The sequence below is a fragment of the Micromys minutus genome, assembly GCF_963924665.1.
Source record: "Micromys minutus genome assembly, chromosome: 26".
Classification (NCBI taxonomy): Eukaryota; Metazoa; Chordata; class Mammalia; order Rodentia; family Muridae; genus Micromys; species Micromys minutus.
This window is the reverse complement of record NC_137961.1, coordinates 38,065,126-38,091,713: the sequence shown is the minus strand read 5'-3', so window position 1 is coordinate 38,091,713 and position 26,588 is coordinate 38,065,126.

Sequence of the window (26,588 nt, the reverse complement as noted above, 5' to 3'; positions counted from 1 at the left end):
TCTCCTCCCTCTTCTTGTCTCTCCCACCCTCCCTCCTTCCTTCTCTCTCTCTCTCTCCTCCTCCCTCCCTCACATACTCACTCCTCCCCCTCCCCTTTTGATTTTACAGTTTCTCTACCTTATTATATTTTCATCTGGCCTTTTCCTTCTCTGCCTAACCACTTCAGTGTCACCTTGTTGACCTGTTTTCCTTGTTGCTTTCTTCTGCCTCTATCTATGAGTGTAATCTGTATGGCAGTTTCTATCCCTGGTATAAGTGTGTTTCTATTTAGAATGAGATTATAAGGTTCTGATTTGTATAACGACATATTATCAGTCCCTTGATAGTACAAAGTGTCAGGCCATACATACACTAGAAAAAAAAAATCAGATCAAAACAAAACAACAAAAGAAACAATAAGATTCCATTAAAATTGTAATTAATTCTTCATCCTCTTAGATAGGAATTGGAAAATAATATTCTTTGTTAAAACGTTGACTGACTGTGTTTTATTATGTCATGGGCATAGCAACATAGATTTATCCTTCTAATGTGTATTTGGTGTCAAGTATGTTCATCCATAACATTTTATCACATTGAATATCTATCACATGATAAGTTATTAGGATCTGTTTATATGTATCAGGGGTACTTCTACACACGACTGTGTGGTATTTTATAAAAATATGGATACTTCAGCTTCCTTTTTCATTTGGAAAAAACACTGGTAGTATAATTTCCCAAAACTTCAGTTTTCTAGAATAAAATGGCCACAATGACACTTGGTTCGGAGCGAATCTTCACCTGGATGTATGCCACCAAGCCTTGGTAAACAATTTGTCTGTCATCTAATAATACATTTACAGTCTAAGATCTGATAGGAGAAATAAACCCTAGCATAAAAGTTTACTGTTAGAAGACAGTAAAATAGCAACATATTTACTTTTGTCTGATAATAATAACTACTCTAATAAAGTGAGGTGCTAGTAATTATGTTTCTCAAGAGAATAATGATTGCTAAGACAAATGTATTTTATTTGTTTTCTGTACTTGTAAAAGAAGACACAATTTTTAGCCATATATGTTATTATTTATATATAATTTATCCCTGGATGTTTCCAGTCATTACCTTGCAACATATGTTTATACGAATAATGAAAAGTGAAGTAAAATAGTTCAAACAGTAATTTTAGGAATAAGAAAACAGAAACCTCCAAGCTGTAAAAGGTTCATCATGGTAATTTTTCTGGAATATATCTGTGGAGGGACAAGAATTCACATCTCCAAGTTTCTGTCCCTGGGTTCTTTCCATTTTTTTCATGAAGTCAAAGGCAACACATAGCCCTGAAATGCACTGCCTCACTGGACAATGAAGACCATTGGGTCCTTTGAGCATTACTGAAAATAGTCTGGATGGATGGCCAACAGCGTTGCCAGAGAGCCAAGAAACTCTTCATCATCTTATCCTCAAGACAACATCCATGGCCAGCATAGGAGTGGCTGAGCTAAGCTATATCAACAGGAGTTCCCATTGCCCTGCATCTCACTATACCTAATTTCAGTGACTCAACAACACAGGCTAAAACATGACAAATACTACAGCAGGAACTGATAACTTCACTCATGTGAATTCGTGGAAATGTCAGCATCTGCTTATGAAAGAAGAGCACCTGCTTGAAACCAGTTTGTGTGCATTTGCAGGAACTTGTGAGTCTCCTATTGAAAATGGACAGGAGACTGACAAGTTCCCGGGAACACCCACAAATCTTCCTGCTCATTTCTGCCACCTTGACATGGACAGCACTGTGTGACTGGGGTTTGCCACTGTTTCAATGCTCTGGAACCCAACTTTCTACCTGAGTTATTCACAAAAGAGTAATTTCTGTAAACAAGAGGATTTATCCCTTGGAAAAACTTAACTCCATAACTTTCCATGTATGCCATTTTTATTAGATCATCTTTCTGGGTTTGATTTGATCAAGGAAAGGCCTTTCTTGTGAAACACCGTCCTGAGAGCAGGTTTGTAAGATGAGCGTTTTGTCAAGCCAATTTTAATTATTCCTATTTGATTTACTTCTCATGAATAATTTAGTAATATGAATGCCAATATTTATAAAAATGTTTAATAAAACTTTTAGGAAAAGAATAATATTAAAATTTATATGTCTACATATACTAACATTCTCCTTCAGCTTCTCTAGTTATACTCTGTCAGAACTTTAAAGGCATATAAAAATATTTTATGAGATATCATTTCTTATGTTTATGTACATGTGTAATACCAAATCACGTAATTGCTGTTTTATTTCAGGAATACCAAGGAAATATATTTAGTGCCACCATTTATAGCACAAATCAATTCTTAAGCTTCTTGATGAAGCCTTTCTTAAAACTGAGTAAAGTTAATGGACCTTTGTGGGATCATGATTCTTTTCAGCCCAGTGGTAAATAAAAATATGGAGGAGAAGAGTTAATACATGTGTACAGCTGGAATTCTGCTATACATATTGGAGGGGTGTCTACTACTGAAAAGTAACAAGGTCATTTTAAAAGTTTTTTTTTCTTTATTAGATTTTTTAAAATAAAATTAATGTAAATATTACTTTTATATAAATATTCTGCAGTAGTGAGTGGCAAAGGTCCTTCTTCTTTTCATTCATCCTCCTAAAAATTGCTTTCAAAATACTCAATATTTACAGTGTTTTATAGTTAACCTGTGCCTTTGGTAGAGGGAGGACACAGTTTTCCAATGTAGACAAATGCCAAGGCAAGGGGTAGAGAGGGTGCACCTTCTTGAAGACAAGCAGAGGGGCTGGAGGGATGGGAGCAAGGTGGCAGAAGGGGATAACATTCCAAATGTAAATACAGAGAGTATCTAATAAAAATCCAACTTGTTTTAATATTAGCCTCAGCTAAAGTCCAACATGTAACTTCATTTTAGGTACCCTTCAGTTGGTTTTAGTTGTTGGGGCTAAGTGTGGACAAATGCTACCACAGAAGTCTTCATGTCTTCTGCTTTCATAATTTAAAAGCTATTTTTCTCTCAAATCAATATGCTGCCTTTGGAGTTAACTTAGAATAATCTATTGACCAGGTTCCTCAGACAGCAGGAGTAGCAGAATGCAGACTCTTAACAGCTCATTATATAGTGCAAGAAAGGGTAAATATTACCCTGTATATGCTCGTATAGCATGCACGAACATAGTTACTCAAAGATGATACTAAAATTCTGGTCCCTCCACACATTAGGTATAGTCAGGATATAGATGAGAATCATTTAAGAAATTATTTTCATAGTAGTTTCTTCAAACAGTGACAAGACTGCTATTTTGGTAAATGAGTTATGATAAGCAGAAAGAAAATATTCACCCTCTTTCCATAGACATAGAAAAATAACATTCAATATATTTGACCCTTTATTTTAACTCTTTAGGCATCTTCTTGGTTAGAAAAAGTAATGGGAAATTATGTGTATAACTTTATGTTCTTTTTATTATAAGGTACACATCATGTGTGTAAGATCCTGCTTCATATATGTATATATACATATATATGAATCGTTTTCTTATCCATAATTACCTTAAATTAACTTTAAATTGTGTAATATTTAACTTTTCCCTAATTTTTTTTTCTTCAGTGCTCCAGCTAAGTATATTAAATTTATATATTTCATTTCATACAAGTAAAATCTTATGGATGCATCTTATCTTTTTTCATAGTAACATACTGTTAACTTAGTCTTTATTCAATTTTAGGTTATTGCCTGATTGTCATTATAACTACTTATGTTATTAAACTATTTAACTTTTCCATAGTTATTGATATTTGCCTCCTTCAGGTAGTTGTCACTTTCTCATTGGCTAAGCCAACGTTTGAGTACCTTGGGATATGTGGGAATATCATGTTGTTGCGTATTTCTATGTCTTTGGAATTCTCCATGTTCTAGTAGAAAAGTATAATATATTCGATGTGGTTTTATGTTACTTAATAATTAAAAATCAGCTTATCGGATGATGGCTTGTTGGGTAAATTGTTTAGTATCAAATATTAAGACTAATTTGGATCTCAACAACCTACATACACATTTGGCAGATGTGGTTACCTACTGGAAGTCCCTATATAAGTAGAGATAGAATATCACGTGGGCAGCTGGCTACGTGTTCTGGTCATCATCAGGGACTTCCAGTTTCAGCAGGAGAATAAGTAATGAGGAGAGCACTGATGGTGTCTAACCTCACTTCACTTCTTCTTAGTCATGTGCGCACATGTGCACACACAAGTGATAAAACATGTGATTATGCACACATACACAAACACCCACACACGCAAAATCTATGTTCAGGCAAAATAAGTTATAGTATCAATTTTGCCATTAGTAAAATTAAAACAAACAAAAATGAAGGCAATATAAAGCAGCATGTTTGTGTGTGTGTTTTCATTTTGCTTTTCTTATTTTTTCCTACACCTCTAGTGTTTCTTGTGACTCTCACTCAAATGAAATTTTTAAAGCAATCTATTTTAAGGGCTCCAATAAATATGGGCATCAGGGCTGGAGAGATGGCTCAGCAGTTAAGAAAACTGACTGCTCTCCCACAGGTCCTGAGTTCAATTTCCAGCAACCATGTGCTGACTTGTAACCATCTGTAATGGGATCTGATGCCCTCTTCTGGTGTGTCTGAAGACAGCTTCAGTGTACTCATATACATAAAAATAAATAAATAAATCTTAAAAAAAATATATGGGCATCACGGCATCCCAGCAACTGAAAACATTGACCACATTTTTCCAGTGAACTGGCTTAGTCTGTCTCTTCTCTAATCCATCCAAATATACTGTATCTGAAAACGTATCTGTTGCCAATATTGATTTTGGAAAAACAGTTCTAGTGATAAGAAAGAAAAGAAAATGGGGTAGTAATATATTTAAAAATATTTGTCACTTAGGAACTAAAATATCAGATGTGGGAATAGTAGGAAATATCACCAAATAGAATCCTGTTCTATAAGATTTTTACCGAGGAAGTGTGTAACATAGCTGAGAGAAGAAACATGGCAAAGAGGAAGTCTTTCCAGTAGCCAATAGAGCATAAAAAAACAACGAGTTTATATGGAATGCCTTAACCAATATAAATCTGTCCAGAAATGCACATTGTGATAAACCACGTTTAGGCTTTGAAAGTGATGCTAGCACTATGTGAGTAATCCTGACTAATTACTGAGAGACAAAACATAAAGATTCCACATTTAAAATCACCAACAAAGCAACAGCAACAAGAACACTAGCAATTTTTAATTGATTGATTGATTGATTTGCATCCCAAATGCTGCTCCCCCTCCAGGTCCTTCCAACATCAAGTTCTTTGCTTCTATCCACCCTTTCCTTCTCCTCTGAGAGGGAGAGACCCACTGGATATTCCCAGACACTGTCACATCAAGTCTCTGACAGGTTAAGTACATCTTCTCCTACTGAGGCCAGACTGGGCAGCCATAAAGACTGAGCTGCCTGTCTGCTGCATGTGTGCTGGGAGACCTTGTTCTAGCCAGTCTATGTTTTTTGCTGGGTGGCTCAGATTTGCTCCCTGGAGTAGAAATTTGTTGACTCTGTAGGTTTCTTATAGATTTCCCATCTGTGTCTGAGCCCTCAACCCTTCTCCCCAGTTTTCCATAAGGGTTTTTGAACTGGAGTACAGTAGTGGTCTGAATGCTGTTTATCTTATGCCAAAATCCAGGGGCCCATTCTCCTGAAACTGGGAATCTAATTAACGTGTTCATTGTTCTTGATCCCAGCTGCAATGAAGCCCTGTCTTTAATTAAACACATCAACACATGCATTCTCACTTTGCTGTGAATTAGTTAGCTCATCCAATCATTCTTTCTAAGAAGCCTATATTAATTTCCAAAATTAAAACCTGTTATTTTTTTCAGAGTACTGTTTTATCTTGGATTCCCTACTTTCAGCCTCTATTTACCATCTTCACCACAGATTAATCTGCCAAGACTCTCTTTAAATGCATCTGAAATTCTTACTTTTTATATTCCAGACTGACCATTTTCGAGATGAATTTTCTGCCTCCCTTTACCCTTAGCTTCTAGATCTCTCAATCCAATAGCATGTTGCTATTGGTGTTTAATTAGACCTTATTTGGAGAGTCTAGTTGCTAACAATGAACAGTGGCCCAGGTCATTACAGGCTACTCCAGATGCCCGATCTCACAGTACCCTCTTTAATAGTGCATTTCCTTGGCACCTTGGGGGCAGTTGCTCTTCTCCTTAAAACCAGCACAAGCCATACAGCTACAAATTTATGATAGCAGGTCCCACAGTGAATTTCCTAAGGACTCTAGTATTGATAATAGATTCTACTGTTGTATACAAACCTTCAAATTCACCATTATTGGCTGAATTATACATTTGGCTGCTGGCAACTGCGTGACATCACCAGTGTCGTTTGCCTTACATATTAATATTTATCTTGTTTTCCACACTGCCTTTTGCAGATACATTTTGAGTTCCAAATAGCGACTTGATAGTGTGTCACTTTCAAGCAATTTTATAATTTGGAAATTGTCTAGTTTAAAAATTTCTAAATTAAGTGTTGATTGCATTTAAAGTCAAATAGATAGGCAGATAGCTGAACATCTGTAATCTTCTTCTAAAGAGTCCTAAATATTTTCTCTTTTTATATCACTATTTTACATATTTTGCACATTTCAAGATCAATTATGCAGTGCCTCATAATAATGTGCCAATGGCAGCAAGACTCAGAATAAATCGACTGATAGTGACTATATTATGCCTCATAGGACAGATTGCTGATCAAAACCAAGCACCAGCTTTGATAGAGTTGGCTAATTACCCTTAATAATGAATGTCTCAGATTCATTAAGCATAGTATTGTAATAGTATATGCTGTACACAATCTATCCTTTTACCTTTAAATTCACTTTACATACATGTTTTTAATATCTGTATATGTGTGCATGTGTGTGCATACATGTTTTTGTGTGTGCATGAGTGAGCATCATTTTGCATATGTAGGTCAGCCTCAGGTCATTATAGCACTAGATTGCAAGTATCACATATAGGTTTATTGGCACGCTGGTATCCACTAAGCACACTGTGGAAACAATATTAAGGTTTTCCCGATGGGCTTTTCATTCCCTTATATAAGACATCACAAATGAATGGAATATGTATGATTTACTATGGAAGATGGGCTGAAGTGGTGGGTGAGATGCTATCAGAATGCCTTTAAGGGAGATAAGAGGAGTTCATATCCAGGGTTCAGTTTTATTCTTGTTCTCAGCTCACTTTCATGTCAGCAGCATCTTAGAAATTGTCACGTACAGGTGGAGGATTCAACTGCAAGCATATTTCAGATATTTTGGAGATAAGTAGGTTTTTTTTTTTTTTTTTTAAGAAACACAATATCAAAGAGATTAAGAAGATGTACATGAACTAACTGACAAAAAATAATTGACAGGCCACTGATGATCAGCCAATGGAAATAGCAAAGGTAAAATATTACTTGATGATGATGATGATGTTGATGATGATAATAACGTCAAACTCCATCAAGATGGTTCTCCATCAGTGAACATTTACAAAAGTTAGTCCTTTAAAATTAATGGACACATAAATACACACAGTTATGACAATTTTAAAGAAATGTTGTATGAAAATGATTTACATTTGAAACTCCTGGAAGAACCTTCAATATATTTTAGCCATTGCTGCTTCTCTATTAAACACCCTGACATGAAAGCCGCTGATGGGAGAAGGGGTTGATTTGTTTTTACAGTTCTGAGCACATGTCAGAGCAGAAATATGCATCACATTCCACTCACATCGAATCCTCTACCATGCTGGTTAGTTTTTGTCAACATGAGAAAAGCTAGAATGACCTGAAAAGGAAAAAAATCAACTGACAATTTGCACCCTTACATTCCCCGGGGCTTGTTTGTGGAACGTTTCTCAGCTGAAGAATGATGGGAGAGTTTAGTGACTGCAGTTGGAGTTCCCCCTCGGGTAGATGCTCCTGGGTACATAAGAAGCAAGCATGGCGTTCACGGAAAGCTTGTGAGGAAGCAGGTTTCTGCCCTGACTTAGCTCGAGGATGGATTCATTCCTCGAAACATAAAACAAAACACAACAACCAAAAAATCAAAACAAAAAGAGAGAAGAAAAGCAAGCTTGTGTTCCTAGTGTTCTTGTCATGATTATGTTCATCACAGCAACAGGTAGCAAACTAGGACACCAGTCTAGGGCCTGGAGTAAAGAATGCGCTCAGTGTGTCTGCTAGCTTCCCTCATTCTGACTAGGTCCTTTCCTCAGGACCAGCCTGTACCTATGGTGGGCTTGGTAAACGAACAATCCAGACTTCCCCACGGACATGCACACAGGCCGATCTGAGCTGGATAACCACTGAATTGAGACTCATTTCTAAGGCAATTTTAGGCTGAGTCAAGGCGGGAGTTAAAACTAACGGGAACATACTTACTGAGCTATTGTCTGGCCTTGTTTGTGAATCACACTTCTTATTGGTGTTAATCAAGGCCTAATCGTATGGTGAGAGCTCCAGACAGCATTGAGGGCTTCATTTTCTGCCCAGATACTTAAGATGAAATTAAATTACTATGTATTATGCATATGATTTTGTACAAGTCATTTTCAAATCAATCTTGGGTCCCTCCACTGTAACATCACCACATTAGGTCTGACTCCTAAGTCTCAGAACCATCTAAGGAATAAATCAGTGTTCATGGCAAGCCAGTTACTACCCCATATTGGTAATTGTGACGAACTCAGGCACCTTTATCAAGTGACAAAGCCAACATTGATGTTAATACATGTTACACATATTGACTATCTCTTGGAGACTTCATCTGTTGTTAATATGGGTTAGGAGATGGTGGAATTTCGAATTGAAAAAGCTCTTTATTATTTAATATCTCTCCTTTCAGATGAGGTGTTCTTCAGAGAATGCCCAGAGGAAATGAGGACAGACACAGAAGCTTGCAGAGGAAGGCACACAGAGAAAGTGAGATATTCACATTCAAAATTTACAATTTATATAATACCAGAAACCTCATAAAGCAGGAATATCCAAGGAAGAGAATCTGGGTTTACACCAATGTGTGGATCAGTACCTATCACCCACAAATATCAAAAAAACACAAGAACAACTAACTCTCACATTTAAAAGAAAAACTCAAACTGAAAAAAAATTATATTTTTGAATATTTATGTTACTGCCCTGGTCTCAAGTCTTACAACTTTTTGTCATTAAAACTAAAATATTAAGAAAGGCAACCCATTGCTGTTTAAAGAAAATAAATAGCTTGAGAAAAGCAGGCAACATATAGCGTTGTATGTTCTAAGTAAAGGAGACAGGGCAGCAGGAAATTCTTTAAAGAAGACTCCTGAGCAAATTTGTAATGTTCAAATATATAATACTTTCTATAACCATATATCACTCTTACTTCTTAATATTGATGCTATTAAATTTGATAACAACATGTAGTTAGAATTTTTTTTTCAAAAAATTTATGGTCTAGTAAACAAATAACATACATCTATAGCTTATATCCAAAGAGTTTGTGAGCTAGTAATATTTCTTTAGAAACTAAAATAATATATTTTTGAAGTAGCCATATTTTATTCATGTGAGTGAAAGTTTTTTTTTTTTTTATATGAAATGAATGAAGTGTCCTATATCTTTCTACCCTGAGGTTCCATCATTTTATATGGGCATAGGAAAAGAGATGTTAGATTCATGTATTTAGAAAGAAAAAAATAAAATTTGCAGATGTTCCACATGTATTTATGTATGTATATATGGTGTGTGTGTGTGTGTGTGTGTGTGTGTGAGAGAGAGAGAGAGAGATCTAAATGTACACAGGTATCTGTTATACCATTTTTTTTTAAATTATATTTTCTGCAAAGAATGAGGGAAGGGCCTGGATGGGAAAGGTAATAGGTCAGGTAAGAGGGAAACATGATCAAGTGCTAGGAAAGAACAGGATGGAGCTCTAAGGACCAGAAAAATAATGGAGAAGGCAACCTCAGAAGACAGGAGGTCGGGAGGGGACTCCAGAATGTACCAGAGATTTGGGAGGTGAAAGACTCTCAGGAATTAAAGTGTGCAACCTTAGATGAAATGCCATACAGTAGGGAGAGAGAACTTGTAGATTCCACTTCCAGTACCAAGACAGGGAGGGCAACAAGCGGAGGGATAAGGTTGCCATCTCACACAAAACCTCTGACCTAGAATCGTTCCTGTCTGGAAGAACAGAAGGGAGAAAAATGTGGAAGAGCCTGAGGAAAAGGAGGTCCAGTGACAGGCTTGAATTGAGATCCAGTTCAGGGGGACACGCCAAGTCCTCTGACACTTACTGATGCTATGGTGTGCTTACAAACAGGGACCTCGCATGACTGCCCTCTAAATCGACCAACAAGTAGCGGAGTCAGGTACAGATATATATACTCAACCAATGGTTGAAAGCTCGTGATGCCTGTGGTTGAATTAAGGAAAAGTTGAAAAAAGCTGAGTAGGAGGGTGACCCTATAGAAAGACCAGCAGTCTCAACTGATTTGAACCCTTGGTATTTCTCAGAAACAGAATCACCAATCAGGCAGCATACACCAGCTGATATGAAGCCCCCAACACATATACACCAGTGGATTTTCTGGTCTGGACTCAGAGAAAATGCACCTAACCCTGGAGAGAATTGAGGCACAGGAAATGAGGAGGTCTGGTGGGATGGGAGGATTGGAGACATACTTTTGGAGACAGACCTTGGGGGTGAAGGAGAAGGTGTGGGGTGTGGAACAGTCATAGGGTAGACCAGGAGGGGGATAAAGCCTGTACTGCAAAATAGATTAATAGATTAAAAATAAAATAAAAATAAAGACAGCAAAATTATTTAAGAAAAAGAAAATACAAGAAGAAAAAGATAGTTGAACACCCATAACATACATTTAATTTGAGAGGTGTGTAATATTCTTTAATATCAAAACAAAACAGTCAACATAGCTAATACTTTTCAGGATTAGGTTCTGAAGTACCTCTTACTATTGCAAAATTACACTCTGATTGAAAAACATGCTAGCTTCTCTGTGGGTGTGGAGATAGATGGAGAGTTGGTGTCCACTAGGTATGAATTATGGCTTAATGATGTCTTGGTTAGAATGATAGGTTCCTGAACTCAAAACTTTCTCATCAACAAGAGCCATTGATTGTACATCATGAACATCTGCCCTTAACTATTATGCAAATTGTGAATGAGCAATTATTGCAGAGAGCCACATATCAATTAACTACTAAGTTCCAGATTTGACACCTGGCAATAGAGTTTCCATTGGAATATGTCATTAAAGTCTTAAAAGGATGTCTAGAGCTCTGGGAAGCCAAAACCTTGAGCAAGAAAGTGCTCTCTATATTTAAAAGAATGTACATGAAAACCAACATGGAGGATCATAGTTCTGTTTCACTGCTGAAAATGTTATGGATTGGGACAGTTAGATGGGCCAGCATACAGTCAACCAAGCAATCCACTAGGACTCCTGTATTTAACCTATCCTACCTGAGTTTTATAGTATATAAAATGAGCAGAAATATGTGAATTTGTATAACATAGATTAAATCACTTTTATACTGCAAAACCTGCACCATGATAAGGGAAACTGTGAAAATTGTATGCAAATATATATATATAATTTAAAAATATTTAAAGAGCATTTTTCTTCCATTGTCATATTTAACTTCCATGCTGTATTCATTTAGCATGTACTTGCTATTTATTTATGTTATAAAATGTCTATACCAATAAAATTCATGTTTCATTTAGCATTAACATTTTAGCTTAGCATTGTAAATATTTGTTATATAAATGTATATATGTGAGCTATTTTAAAAGTAGAATCTGTAATATGGTGGTTTACAGGTACTCAGTTACCTAAACACATATTAGAACTATTGATTAAAATATTCTTTATAGGATACTAAAAGAAAAAAAAAGAAGAAGGAAGATGTTGAGAGATTGCTCAGTGGTTAATTCAGAAGACCTGAGTTAAGCTGTGAGAAGTCATGGGTATAACCCACAACCTCATCTGTAACCTCAGCACCAAGGCATTTAAAACCAATACTTCTGGTCTCTGCAAAAATCCATAAGCAAGTACAGAGCAGACACACACACACACACACACACACACACACACTTACAGTACAAACCCCCATACACATATATGCACAGGAGACAGATGGAGGGGAAAGGGAGGGGAGAAGAGAGAGATAAAGGGAAGAGGAAGGTATAGAAAGAGAGTAATTTTAATCTAAGAAAATAACTTCTCTCAGTATAAGCTGGTAAATTATTAAAGCAAGAACTAAAATCTTGTATAGTTTTTTTCATAGTTCCATTCATTTACATTTGCAATGATATTTCACTTCCTAGTTACCCCTCCACCAGTTCCCATTCCACATCGCTGCCCTCTCACCTCCCCTTTGCCTGTCTGAGAGTGTTACCCACCTACCCTCACTCTCCTGTCCCTCTGCTACATCATCTCCCTACGCCAGGGTTCCTCTCAAGAACCAAGGGCCTCCTCTCCCTTTACTGTCAGGCAAGGCTATCCACTGTTACATATGTATCTGAAGCCATGGGTCCCTCCTGGTACACCTTCATGGTGGTCTAGACTCTGGGGATACTGGTGTTTTTTTTTAATTTTTTTGCAACATTTAAATTAGATCCATAAGAGACATCCTTCTCATTCCTGATAATATATGTTAACAAATTCAAATCAAATTACCTCAAAATGGCATTGTTTGACAGATTTCATTGGTCCAAATTTTTCATTTCCATTTTGAGTTTAGCTCTTAAGTACTTTTAGGAAAAGTGTTTAATAAGTTTTTCCCTGCCTTGACTTTTGTCAGTGATGTGAGTCTGGAACACAGTATCAGTTGATGTTAGAACATGTTTCGGTTATTGATTTACATATCAAAAACCATGGTTGAATTTTGGTCATTGAATTTTGAGAAATGTTATTTATAATTCATATTTATCATATTTTCTTTTTCTTAATACTGATACATTCCTAATCTTTGGGTAAAGGTAAATCTGTTGTCTTCCAATTACATGTCTTTTGCTTTGGGTATTTTTAAAATAATCAGAACTTTTCTAGTTGTCCAAATTGAATTGTATGTCCTGAAAACTATTTGACTTTTCCTAAATGATGTCAAGTGAAAAAAAAAAAAAAGTTACCGACTTACCCCATTGCAAAGTTGAAGGTCCAAATCTTCGAACCAGAGGCTGCCAATTAAATGTTTAACCTAAAATTTGTTAATTTTGCTAACAAGTAAGCATTTCTACAGAGATTTGGCCATGCTACCTGCTGAGGGAAAAGTGTTAAATTTGTTCATTGAAGAATAATTTCTACCAAATCCTCTCACCAAGTTATGCTGAAGCCTTTGTAGCATCAACAGATGGTTAAAGATCTGATTGTCTAACTGTAAGATGACAAATGCTGTCTGAATTCGCAGTCACATCTAGAGCTATAACTGGTTTTCATTGTTTCTCAAGAGATAACATCATTTCAGTTTCTCCTATTAGAGTTCCTTGTTCCCTGCTGGTAGGTCTTATCTCTCCTGCTAAATGTCATCTCCTTCACCATTTCTAATATAAGTCAGGACAAAGGCAGTAGTACAATCCCAAAGGTAGCAAAAGTATTTGCCTGTAATTCTGAATGTTCTATAAAATAACTTAAGGACATTGCTGGGTAAGATATTGAGGTGAATGCTAGAAGTTCTTTTGTGTGATTGATAAGATACACTAATATTTTTCTGTCACTGTACATTTAGGTATGAAACCTGAGTTAAGTGACTTTTGAATAAATTTTCTTCCACTTGTCTGGTTCTGTAATATTATGAATAGAAGAATAAAATATAGCTTTGAAGTGAAAGGTTAAATGTTTATGATATGCTTTGATTACTTTTGCTGTGTCTATGAACTAAACTGTTGAGTCCTTCTTCCCAGTGACACCTCACCCTTCCCTGAGTATCAACATAACATAAAATCCATTAAAACAACACAAAGTATCTCTTAAATGCATGGGTTTGTATTATGAATATGATCTGATTAATAGATCATTATACACATATTTTCATGTATTTTAATATATGTGAATTTTCTATATATAATTTACATATAATCATTAAACACCACAGTTTAGGAACTATGTATATAATAAAGATAAATTATAATTTAAAGAATTTTTCACATTCATAAAGGTTTACGATACTTTATTAAAATATGATGCAGATAATTGTTAGTTTCCTTATTATATGTGTACTTAAATATTTATGTAGTTATCTAAAAGACAAATCTTACATAAAATTATATCCCTATTTGAAACTTGACACTTTCTAAAATATGTATATATGATATATATGTATATTATGTGCATATACGTGTATATTGTACACACACATATTGGGTCATATATTAAAAATAGACAAAATAAAGAAAGCTTTGGAAAAGTGAAGGTGAATGTGAAAAATTCTAATATTCTAAAGGAGATTGTGAGAGACAGATGAAAGATTTTAATGTACTTTGAATTTGCTCCCTATTCTTCTGTGTTCATGTTCTTGTAATAGTTTAAAGGATGCTTCTATTCAAGTTATATTGATTTTGTCTTCATTCCAAATGCTGACAATAATTTCTTGTCTGTCTCTTACTTGATTTGAGTGACCATGGTTCACTCATACTTCCTTTGAAGAACTATGCCTCTTGACGTGGAAAAGCTGACTTGGCTGTAAAAACATTGCAATTCCATCATTCCTTCTATTAACTTTTCTATAGGGGTCCATGACCTCAGACCACTGCATGGCAGCATCTGCATTTGTCTCATTCAGCTGCTCGTAGAGCATCTCAGAGGAGAGTCCTGCTAGACTCCTGTTCTTACGCACAACAAAGCATGAGTAATAGTGTCTCATACTGGTGCCTGTCCATAATGAAATTTTAATGTGCTAGTCACTGGATAGCCTTTCCTTAACCCTTTGCTCCATTGAAGGCAGGTTGTTGACCCCATTCCCTTATCCCCCCACTGTGGGCCCAGTCCATCTAGTGGAGATGGTCTTTTACTTTCTTTCTCCTAACTTTTGGGCATTTCTACTAAGGTCACATCCATTGAGTGTGTGTGTTGGGGGGAAGGGGAGTTGACATCACAAGTCGCTGGAATTTTCTAGAGATCCCCCCCAGCATATGCATATTTCCATTCATTCTCCTGGCCATCAGGGCTTCTCTCTGGTCTCTCTACATACCTAACCCAACCTCCTCTAACTCCCTCCTCCCCTATCCCACCAAGATCCCTTCTTCCCTCTGCCTCCTATATTATTTTTCCCCCTCTAAGAGGGATTGCAGCATCCTCACTTGGGCTTTCTTTCTTGTTAAACTTCTTATGATCTATGAATTGAATCATGAGTACTCTGTGCTTTTTAGTTAATATTCATTAACAGTGAGTATATAGCATAGAAAGACCAACAGTGTCAACGATCCAGGACCTTTGAGAGCTCCCAGAGACTATGCACCAACAAAAGAGCTCACATAGGTTGCAGAGCACTGCCTTGTCTGACACCAGTGGGAGAGGATGTATCTAATCCTGTAGAAATTTGATACCCCAGGGAAGGGGAGTGGAGGGGTGGGGAGCACCCTCTCAGAGGAAAAGGGGAGAGCAGATAGGATGAAGAACTTTAGGAAGGGTGACTGCCAAGAAAGGGGGCAATATTCGGGATGTAAATAAGTAAAAAAATAGTTTTTAAAAAGAACATTGGAATTTTATAAGAGTGAAACCTCTGTGAGATGAATCATAGAATATTCACCATAAACATGCTCTCAGAGCATCAGCCTTAAGACTGATCAATACCTTAGTAGGAATAAAAGATACCTCATAAAGAAGAATTTTTATTAGAAGGGAAGTAATGTGTTCAGGTTCTAGAGAGAAGGAAGTACTTGCTGTTTACTAACTAGATTGAGAAAAAAATAAGGTCAGAAAAGTTTCATGAGCAACTTCTAGTTATTTTGGTATAATAATGTAAAATATATTATAAAAATATAATATTAACAATAAAATAAATTATATAATAATAAAAATAATGTAAAATGATGTAATGTGAAAATTCCAGTGTTCTGGAGGCAGAAGCAGGTCTGTGGATTTTGAGGCCAGCCTGCTCTAATAGCTCTGCTGCCATTGCTTCCTCTGACCTTGAACAGATCCATCCTCCTGGGCGTCTTGGGGATTATCCATGTGCACTGGCTTTCACTCCCTCAGGAGGATCCTGGAGCAAATGCAGGTCACTGTCTGTATCGTAAAATACATGTTTTAATAATAAGAACTCACAGTTTTTAGATTATTAATATTAAGAGTGAGTTAACCCATTATTTACTGAGAAATATGTGCAAAAATATATAGAGTAAAATGTTGTCAATGTGAGATATTCACAGAAAACCTACTTAGGTGATGTAAGCCATCACACACACTTTAAGACAAAATACTGCAAAAAGTGTAGAACACATGGATCCCCAAGGATCACTGCATGTTAATAAAATAAATTCTTAAGAAAATGGCTGCATCTAGAGAATATCATTCTGAGTCAGATAACCCAGTCACAAAAGAACAGACATAATATGCAGTCACTGATAGTGGGATGCTAACCCCAGAGGCTCACACTGCCCCAGAAACAACTCACAGACTGTAGGAAGTCCAAGAAATAAAGAAAACAAAACAAAACAAAAAAAAAAAAATCTTTACACAACAAGAAAACTTTGACTATTTTCATGTTACATTTTGTTTTGCATGTACTTTGTGCTCATTATAACTATTGGGTTTTTGATGCATACTGTCAAACCTTTAAAAAGATCAAGTACTGACTATTCATATAGATTTATGTAAAAATTATTTTAAAATCTGAAAAAAAGTACTGACAAAAATGTATTGTATAATTTTACACAAAAAACGTTTGAAATCTGTACATTTATCTTTGTTTTGTAAAATAAAGGTGTTAATAAAAAAAGAAAAGGAAAGTATGAAAACTACTCCAAAATAAGCAAAAAAAATTCCTGATAATAGAATATTATTCTCATGAAAATGGATATTCTACATAAAATATCAGTTTGTCCTTCTGCAAAATTTTTTGCAATGTAAATTTTAAGTTAGCTTTGTAGTTGCAAGTGGTGAATGAAATGATTCTGGCATTGTCTTTGCATTCATGCCATGAGCTGATTATTCACAAAGTTAGTATAATTTTAAATGCATGTTCAATATTTCATTTCCACTTTATTTTTCTAACAGATCCCACACTGTCAGTAATTTTGTATACTGGGAAGTTATAGGAATATATTGACCTAGAAACTTTTAGGCAGACCTGGATCTGGTACTTTTTTCACCATTGAAGAAATGACTGTCTTTATGATCTTTTGATATGTAGTCTCTGTATCTTGAAAATGAAGATATTTTTTTATTCCCTATGTTCTCAGAAATATATTTAAAAAGGAAAACCCAAACAATTTTGTGAGTAACACAATTTTTTTACATTCTTACAATAATACCATAAATATGAGAGTCTGATAATTTTTGAATTTATTAAAACTTTATTCATTAAATGTATTATTTGATTGTTTCACACATGCACATAATTCATATTGTTAACTCTTTACAATACATTTTCTTAACTGCTTCTTCTCAATCACTGTCTACAAATTTCTTTCTTTCATTGCTTTGTTTTGTGACTCCCTGTGTCTGCCCAGTATGATTTGTGTGATCATAGATTTGGGGTTATCCACAGAGCTGGCTTGACTAAATAGTGGATTTACACTGAAGGGTTACCTAGAATATATTAGTTACCAGAAGTCCCACTAGTAAGAGATTAGAACCCATAATCCCACTATCTATCAGTGATTGACCAGGGACAGAACCAGTCTTATGCAGGCTGAGTGGAAGTAACCAGAGCAGCAGGTTACATTACAAAGGTTGTGTCGTGCCTAGAGACAGCATTTCTATGCACTTCATCTACCTTCTGATCCTTACTTTCTTCCTAATACCCTTTTCACAATGTTCCCTGGGAATTAGTGTTATAAATGCTTCACTTAGAACTATGTCCTCCATTCATAGAATCCACTCAGCCATGAATTTCTACATCTGGACTGATCAATACAAAGAGAGTGTTCTCTGTTGAAGGTTCATAGTATATTTTTTCTTCGTTATGAACATAGATAATTAGAAGACATTTTGATGACATGTCAATTTTGTTAAACAATTGACAGTAAGTTCACCCAGTATGCCTAAGACCTTCCCAGGAAAGGCTGGTTGACTTTGCTTATGGTACCTGACATGTATTATCTCTCTGCAGCCATGCCACATGCGTGTACTCTTCGTCCAGATGTTGGAAGTCTGTTGGTGATGCCTTTTTTTTTTTCACTCCCAACTTCTCATTCTGCATCTTACCTCGGAACATTGTAAATTAACTAGCAATGCAACATTTCTGGCTTGGCGTCTAAAGCTTACAAAAACAATATGTGATAAGTGAAAAGATGAAAAAATAACAAAAATCGATATTATTTAGTGAGCCTGGTTGAGGGTTGCACAGGTAGCTAACAAGGAACTTTTATAGATGATTTGTTTGCTCGTATTTGTTTTATAGTAACCCACTGCTTCTGACATCACATTATCCAGCATTAAGGATATCTCTCTGTACTCACTTTTACGTTTTGAATGCTTTAATTTTTTTGTTCTTTTATTCAGTTATAATGGCATTCTAACATAGCAAAAACCACATCATAAAGAGAAACCATTAAAATCCTACTTCAAAACCAGTATTTGTATATTTAAATGCTGTGTGTGTGCAGGAGCATGGGTGTGTATGCCTGTATATGCACATATGCCTGTATACAGATGTATATCATTGTACATGTGTGGCAGTCAGAGGACAATTTTTAGGAATGAGTTTTCTCTCTCTAACTTGCTAAAGAAGGGTCATGCATGTTGTTTTTTCTATGCTGCATATGCCAGGACAACCGCCCTGTAAGCTGCTTATCAATACTCTTGTCTCCACTTTCAATGTCAACAAGAGTTATGGGATTAACACTGTGTGTTACTAAGTCTGCCATTGTTTCTTTCATGGATTCCAGAGACAGAACTCAGGCCATAAGGCTTGCTGAGCCTTAAATTATTAAATATCGCATTTGCCTCATCATTACTTTTCTATAGGAGAAGGATCTACATGTAAAGCGTTTAGTTATTTTAGCAATTCTGTTGAATTGTACTATGAATGCAATGCTTTGCAGTATCCATTATATGCCTATTCTTTTACTATCGTCACCAGCAGTAAGACACTGCCACTTAATTTTCTTGTAAATATTTGAGGTTTTCTAGCCATCAAAACTGTGTTTTTATCCATTGAATTGTGTTTCTATTTCAGTGTTTCGACATAAGGGATTTTGAGCTAAAAGGAGAACAATTGGAGGAGGATCATATCAACTGCACATGCATCTTTCATTTCCTAGTCTATTTTTGTTATATGTTATTTTGCTCATTATCTTTCCATACATTTTGTTCTTCATTAATGAGAAAGGATGCAGATTTCTTCTGGAGCTGTGCTGCCAAATCAGCTTACCAGTGTGGATTATCGTAAGAGTAGCATGATTTGGTCCTCGAGGGCAGAACCCATCTCCCTTCTGCAGCAAGTATGCCTGTTGGTTGCAATAGCTATTTAAAGGAGCAGTGATACTTGTACTGTTTTTATAATATCAGCTCCATCCACCTCTCCCATCTTTATTGTCTTTTGTGTTTTGCATGTTGTATTGAAAGGTATAAGGTAAAAAATTCTAAGACTAGGAAGGAATCTAGGCATTGACTAAATGTTGACCTGTCTGTTTAGATGTTTAAATCAGGAGTGAGGTACCAGCATCATGTCCCCTAGTGGCAATTTTCTTCTAATCAGCTAGTTGACTAAGATTAGTCTAATTAAAAAGAATCTTGATTATCTGAAACTGTTCCCCAGGTTGTTGAATAGTGCCAGACTGTAGTTAATCAGAGGTGTTGATGCTAACATTAGTGACTTTTTACACTAATACCTGCCAGCAGAACACAAAAATACCACGTAATTGCTTTCAACGTCATACTGTGTGGCACATTTCACAGTCATGCCCCCATTCTTTTCTACATGAATGTTTTGAATGGTGACTTTCCCTCACCTCTCAGGTTCAGGACCTGAAACATGTTTTTTTTTATTTTGTATATAATTTAGAAAATATCTTTTTACATATAAGTGTGCTTTACTTAAGACAAGAATACAACTGTAGAATATCATTGATATCAGGCAATTTCATCTTTGTTCTCGCTATAGAGACATCACAGAGTCAGGCAATGTAAAGATAAATGCTGTATTTTACTGTGTGCCTTTTTCCTGTAGTATATACTTATGAATCTATCCAGATACACAAACCCAATGCATCCTTTAAGTAACTGTCTTTCAAGAAGATATTAATTGAAAAATACAACATGTTGTATATGTCTTCCTCCATAGATTTTAAAAAGACAGTGAATCACTGCACTATTGTCTTTCATCAGTGGATAATGCACCTCACCTCTTTCTGATCTCAGACAATGGAAAGGTTTGAAAATAAATGGCATTGTTTAATAGCTCACCCTAAAATAAGTTAGCCATAATATCTCATAATCTGTCTATATACTTTCATATAAAATTGGTAGTATTATTAACAGAATTCTGAAAATGATTGCCTTAGGTGATCGAATTGACCTATAAGGGGGGCTCTCTGGCAGAATTTATGCAGAAAACCATAAGAAAAGCAGGATGACAAATTGACCCCCAAACTGAATTTGGATTGCCATGTATGTGTCTTGTGTAAATAAAGAACTACTTAAGAAATAGAAGATCATAAAATCTGCCTTAGATTCACCTTGATGATTATTTAAGTAACTGGGTTTGGAAGGCAATGGTTATTCTTAAGGCTGCTTAAAATTGCTTCCACCAGAGCCCATAGGGTGCTTGCCACATGCCCTACAGGCTGTCCCAGAAAGAATAGCTTGGAGCATCTGGAGGACAGATAGCATGGTACGCTTTGGAAACAGGTTCTTTCCAGCCCAGCGAGAAGGTAGGATAACCACCATCAAGGCTCAGGACCCACCCACAGATGGCTGGGCCTCCAGAGAAGTCTTAAAGTTTCTCTCTCCAACCTGAGCCCAAAGTCAGCCCTAAGCCTGCCACATACCATCAACTGCTGTCTGGGGAAAAAAAGCCTAGTGATCTCCTGAACACATAAGGTGGTGCACTCTGAAATCTGGTCCTTTCCAGCTCAGCAAGAGGAACAAGTGACCACAATCAAGGTCAGGAGCCACCTGCAAATGGCAGAGCTCCCAGAACAGCCCTACAAGAGCTCTCCTACCTGAACCCACAGAGACTGAACGAAGTCACTGCAATCAGAAATCGTTGCCTGCCTGCAAAGAGCCAAACACATAGAAGCAATTTCCTTCCTGAGACTAAGGGTCCTCAGATCCACAGGAGTGACAGGTTCTAGTCAGAGACAAAAAAATCACCTATAACCATTAATAACAAGATGGCTAGAGGAAAACGAACCTAAGCAATGGAAACCAAGACAACTGGACAACATCAGAACCCAGCTCCCCCCACCACAATAAGTAGTGGATTTCCAAACACACCAGAAAAAAAAAAAAGACTTAGACTTGAAATCATACTTTGTGATAATGATGGATATCTTTGAGAAGCACATAACTAAATCCCTTAAATGATTACAGAAGAACCAGGAGAATTCACTCAAAGAATTACTAGAAAATACAAACAAATAGATGAAGGAATTGAAAACAGAAACCGAAACAATAAAGAAAACACAAAAAGGACAACCCTGGAGATAGAAAAACTAAAAATAAATCAGGAATCATAGATGCAAGTCTCACCAACAGACTAAGAGATGGATGAGAGGATCTCAGGGGCTGAAGAAAACATAAAAAAACAGAAGAAACAGTCAGAGAAGGTGCAAAACTCAAAAGGCTCCTAATACGAAATGTCCAGGAGATCTAGGACACAATGAGAAAATGAAATGTAAGGATAATGGGTGTAGAAGAGGTTGAAGAATATCAGCTAAAAGGCACAGTAAATATCTTCAACAAAATCATAGAAGAAAACTTGTCTGCCCTTAAGAATGAGGTCACCATGAATATACAGGAAGCCTGCAGGAATCCTGAAAGCTGTAAGGCAATAAAGAAAAGTAACATATAAATTTGGACTAATCAGAATTACACCAGACTTCTAAACAGAGACTATGAAAGCTAGAAGATCCTGGACATGTGTACTACAAACCCTAAGAGAACACAAATGCCAGACCAGGTTACTATATCCAGCAAAACTCTCAATTACCATAGATGGAGAAACCAAGATATTCCAGGATAAAAGCAAAATTGCATACTATCTGTCCACAAATCCAGCTCTACAAAGGATGATAGATGGAAAAATCCAATACAAGAAAGGAAACCAAACCCATGCAAAAGCAAATAATAATAATAATAATAATAATAATAATAATAATAATAATAATAATAATAATAATAATAATGCAAGAAACCAAAAGAAGAAAAGTACACAAGCACAGCCTACCTTTAACAACAAAAATAACAGAAAACAACAATCACTATTTCTTAATTTCTCTTAACATCAATGAACTCAATTCAACAATAAAAAGGCATAGACCCTCATACTGAATACATAAACAGGATCCAGCATTTTGTTGCATACAGGAAACTCATCTCAGAGACAAAGACAGACACTACCTGAGAGTAAAAGACTGGAAAAAAAAACCGTCCAAGAAAATTGTCCCAAAAACAAGCTGGAGTAGATATTCTCATATCAAATAAAAAGATTTTCAACCAAAAGTTATCAAAGAAAATAAGGAAGGACACATTTTACTCTTCATAGGAAAATCTATCAAGGTGAACTCTCAAACTTTAACATCGGTGCTTCAAATACAAGGGCACCCACGTTTATAAAAAAAATCCTATTAAAGTTCAAAGCATGTACTACACCACACACAATAATAGTGGGAGACTTCAACACCCCATTCTCATCAGTAGACAGATTTTGGAGGCAAAAACTGAACAGAAACACAACAAAACTAGCAGAGGTTATGAACCTACTGGAATTAACAAATATCTACAAGTCATTTCATACTAAAACAAAAGAATATACTTTATTCTCAGCATGTCATGGTACCTTTACCAAAATTGACCATATAGATAGTCACAAAACAGGCCTTAATAGATACAAGAAGATCGAAATACTCCCATGCATCCTATAAAATCACCATGGACTAAGGTGTGTCTTTAATAACAAAAACAACAAAAGCAAACATACACATAGAAACTGAACAATGCTTTGCTCAATAATCACATGGTCACAGAAGTAATAAATAAATTAAGAGTTTTTTTAGAATTTAATGAAAATGACAGCACAACATACTCAAACTTATGGAACTCAATGAAGGCAGTGATAAGAGTGATAAACTCATACCTCTGAGTGCCTCGAAAAAGAAACTGGAGAAAGCATACACTAGTAACTTGACAACACAGCTGAAAGCTCTAGAACAATAGGAAACAGTTACACCCAAGATGGCAGCAAATATTCAAACTCAGAGCAGAAATCAACCAAATAGAAACAAAAAGAACCATACAAACAATAAACAAAACCAAGAACTTGTTCTTAGAGAAAACTAACAAGATTGATAGACCCTTAGCCAGACTAACTAAAAGGCACAGACAAAGTATCCAAATTAACAAAATCAGAAATGGAAGGGGAGACATAACAACAGAAACTAAGGAAATTCAAGAAATAATCAGATATTACTACAAAAGCCTATATTCAACAAAACTGGAAAATGTTAAAGAAATGGATAAATTTTTACACTGATACCAGATATCAAAGTTAAATTAGGATCAGATAAATCATCTAAACAATCTCAAAACTTCTAAAGAAATAGAAGCAGTCATCAAAAGCCTCCTAAGCCCCCCCCCTTAAAAAAAGGCCAGGACCAGATGAGTTTTATTCTTTGAGTGATGAAAGAAAGTGCTTACTCTGTCACTCTATTATTAGTGATGGGTTTTTGGTTTTTGTTGTTTTTTGTTTTGTTTTTTGATATATTTTATTTACTTTTCAAATTCTATACTCTTTCACATTTTCCCCTCAAAAAACACCCTATCCTATTCCTCCCTCCTGCTTCTATGTGGATGTCCCTCCTACATATCTACCCCCTTTTGCCTCTTTGTCCTGATATTCCTCTTTCCACTGATGCGAACAATGCCATCCTCTGCTACATGTGCAGCTGGAGCCAAAGGGTCAATCCATTTTTACTCTTTTGATAGTGGTTTAGTGCCTAGGAGCTCTGGTTGTTTGGTATTGTTCTTACAGGGTTGCAAACTCCTTCAACACTTTCCATCCTTTCTCTAAATTTTCATCTAGGGTTGCCATTCTCAGTTCATTGACCTGCTGTTAGCATCCACCTGAGTATGTGTCATGATCTCACAGGAGACAGCCATATCAGGCTCCTGGCAGCATGTACTTCTTGCCATCAGCAATATTGTCTGTATTTGGTTACCGTATATGCACAGTCCTAGAATAGCCTTTGCTTTGATATCTGCTTCAAACTATGGGTTCTTATTTCCTCATGTGAATATTTTTGTCCCTCCTTCTTTATGGGACTGAAGCATCAACAATATGGTCTTCCTTCTTCTTGAGGTTTATGTGATCTGTAAATTGTTTCATGGGTATTCTGAGATTTTTGAGCTAGTATCCACTTAGCAGTGAGTGCATACCATGCATGTTTATTTGTGATTGGGTTTTATTACTAAGTTTGATATTTTCTAGTTTCATCTATTTGCCTAAGAATTTCATGAAGTCATTCATTTTAGTAACTGAGTAGTACTTGATTGTGCAAATGTACAACGTTTTCTGTATCCATTCCTCTGTTGAATGACATCTGGGTTCTTTCCATCTTCTAGTTATTATAAATAAGACTGCTATAAACATGGTGGAGCATGCAGCCTGTTATATGTTGAAACATATTTTGGGTATATGCCCAGAAGTGGAATAGCTGGATCTTCAGGTGGTACCATGTTCAATGTTTCTGAGGGACCTCCAGATCGATTTTCAGATTGAATGTACCAGTTTGTGATCTCACCAAAAATGGAGGAGTGTTCCTCTTTCTCCACATCCTCACCAGGATCTACTGTCACCTGAGTTTTTGATCTTAGCCATTCTGACTGGTGTGAGGTAGAAGAATCTCAGGGTTATTTTGATTTGTATTTCCCTGATGACTAGGGATGTTGAACATTTCTTTAGGTGCTTTAGAACCATTTGGTATTTCTCAGTTGAGAATTCTTTGTTTAACTCTGTCCCTCATTTGTAATAGGATTATTTGGTTCTCTGTAGTTTAAATTTGAGTTCTTTGTATATATTGGATACAAATCCTCTATCAGATGTAGGAATAGTAAAGATTTTTTTCCAATCTGTTGGTTGCCGTTTTGTCTTTTTGACAGTGTTCTTTGCCTTACAGGAGTTTTGCAAGTTCATGAGGACCCTTTTGTCTATTATTGATCTTAGAGTATATGCCATTAGTGTTCTGTTCAGGAAATTTTCCCCAATGCACAGGTGTTCAAGGCTCTTCCCCACTTTCTCTTCTAGGAGTTTTAGAGTATCTGTTTTTATGTTGAAGTATTTGATCCAATTGACATCGAGCTTTGAACAGGGCAATAAGTACGTGTTGACTTGCATTCTTCAACACCCTGACTGCTGGTTGAAACAGCCACAATACAAGTCTGTGTGTTCAGTAAGTCAATTTGAAGGCTAATTAGGACAATTTTAAAGCCAAATGATAATATTATGTATGTAGTGTGATGTGAGACTCACAAATATAATTTTATTCATTATTTTACTTTCTTCTTTACTTATTTCTTTAATTTCCACAGGTTTATTAATATGCATAACTTAGTTCACTGAGCAGATTACATTTTTTTAATTGAACAACATTATTTAAAAAAACAAAGATAAATGTACAGATTTTAAAAAGCATTTTTGCATAAAAATATATGAATACATTTTTGTCAGTACTTGATTTTTTTAAAGGTTTGATAGTATGCATGAAAATCTTACTAGTTACAATGACCATAAAGGACATGTAAAACAAGATGTAACCTGAAAATAGTCAAAGTGTTCATGGTGTGTAATGTTTAAGCATAATGATTTTACATCTTTTTTTTTTTTTGCCTTTGGGTTTTTTTTTTTTTTTTTTTTTTTTTTTTGAAGTTCATATAGTCTGTGTGTTGTTTCTGGGGTTTTAAGAGATTTCTGGAGTTAGTATCCAATTATCAGTGACTGCATATTATGTCTGTTCTTTTGTGACTTGGTTATCTCACTCAGGATGATATTGTCAAGATACATACATTTTCTTAAGAATTTCATAAAGGAATTGTTTCTGATAGCTGAGTAGTACTCCATTGTGTAAATATACCACAATTTTTGTATCCATTCATCTACTAAA